The sequence below is a fragment of the Vicia villosa genome, linkage group LG1 (assembly GCF_029867415.1).
Source record: "Vicia villosa cultivar HV-30 ecotype Madison, WI linkage group LG1, Vvil1.0, whole genome shotgun sequence".
Classification (NCBI taxonomy): domain Eukaryota; kingdom Viridiplantae; phylum Streptophyta; class Magnoliopsida; order Fabales; family Fabaceae; genus Vicia; species Vicia villosa.
Genome location: NC_081180.1, coordinates 117,102,337 through 117,104,434, shown reverse-complemented (window position 1 = coordinate 117,104,434; position 2,098 = coordinate 117,102,337).

Genomic DNA, 2,098 nt, shown 5'->3' with positions numbered 1-2,098 from the left:
TCTTCAAATCAATTTTTTTTCTTTCCTGAATATACATTTTCTCTCCTTCTCCTCCGCTGATGTTTACTGCTCAGCCGCTCCATAACAAAGGCATCATTTTGTGACAACAACATCACATTCACATGGCTATGCTCTTCAAAATTACAGTTAATATCTCTTCTGTGACCAATCATGTCTGGATGCATCTCTAATAGTGGAGATGTTTTGGGATTTCTAGACTGTATTGATATTTTTTTTGTACGTACACATGTGTTTCTTTTAAGTTAAAATATGTTTTTTTTAATAAAATTAATTTATCAGAACAAAAAGAAAAATTGTAGAATATATTTAAGTGTGACACTCGTTGTATACTAGAAAGTAACATATGCTTCCTAGTTTTGAGACAAATTAAAATAAAATATATTGTGTTTGACAAAAGAATGTATTTATTTAATTCACATGTAGGGTTGTTGAAGGAATAAAATTTTAGAGTATTAATATAAATAAAATTATTCCATTTGTACTCAAATAAATATATATCGCATTTAATATTTGGGTTAAATATGTTTTGGTCCCTATAAAATTATTAAATTTTAATTTTTAGTAAAAAAAATATGTTTTGGTCCCCACAAAATTATTTATGCACGTAGTTTTATTTTTTATTGTTAAACAATGTGTATTTTTGAATAATTATTTTACAGACATGTTTAGAACGTTATAAAAAATTCCTCGGAAAAAAAGAAACTCAAAATTTGATTTCTAAGTCGAAATTTGCATTACTTTTATTATGTTTTTAAAATTTAAAAAATTCATATTTAATTCTTCTCATTTTAAAAAATTATATAATTTGGTAAAGAAATGTTTTATAGTATTCTAAACACATATGTAAAAAATTATTCAAAAATTTAAAAGTTCAATGGTAATTAAACAGTTTTTAAAATTTTTAAAAATAGTAGGTACTAAAACTTTATTGATTATTAGTGTATTATAATTATCATTAATGCAATGTAAAAGAAATAATAAATGAGGAGTATTATTTAAAAAGTAGAATTGAAAGATATAATTTAAAGTTGCATTGGAAATTAAATATGATAATTATTTTGGGATAAATTATTTTTTGAAATATGACATTTATTTTGAGATAGAGAGAATAGTTAATTTGAGTTTTCTCACCACAACAAAATATAATTGTGAGTGTAATGACGTTTTAGTATTTGAGTGTCATGTGAGAGCTTAAAAATAGTTTACATTTTTTATGTGGTGCAAAAATTATAGTGGAGGGATTTCTATTTTTTTTGTATAAAAATTGTTCTTGACATAATTTTTGTTGGAGTTCACACCTCTATTGATGCACAAGAATTGAAGAAGATGAAGATGAAAGAAGAGAGAGAGAGAGAGAGAGAGAGAGAGAGAGAGAGAGAGAGAGAGAGAGAGAGAGAGAGAGAGAGAGAGAGAGAGAGAGAGAGAGAGAGAGAGAGAGAGAGAGAGAGAGAGAGAGAGAGAGAGAGAGAGAGAACGTAACAAACCTTTCTCAACTGTTTTAAACTACATAACAAATTGAATGCAACTTTAGTTTATATACTAGCCAAGTTCCAAATGAATCTCATATGAAAACTAAATGCAACTAAACTGAGATTAAACTCAAATGCTAGACTTCAATCTGAATTACATTTCAACACCATTCCCTAATTCATATTCAAGTTAAAATCAACAACACCAATTCCATCCCTCAAATTGATGAAGTGTTCAGTCTTGATTGCTTTGGTCAGCACATATGCAAGTTGCTTCCGAGTGCTATAGTGAACAACTTAGAGCACTCCATTCTGAACTTAACTTCGCAGAAAATGATACTTCGTATCTATATGCTTGCTTCTCTCATGCATCATCGGATTCTTGGAAAAGTTTATTGTTGACTTGCTATCAATCATCAACTTGATTGGTTTGCTCATCTTGAACTTCACTTCTTGCAACAAATCCATCATCCAAACAACTTGACACACAGACAATGCTCCACCAATTTATTCAGCTTCATAGGTTGACAATGCAACCATCAGTTTCTTCTTGGAACACCAAGAAATGGGAGCATCTAAATTCATAAACATGTAACATGTAGTGCTTC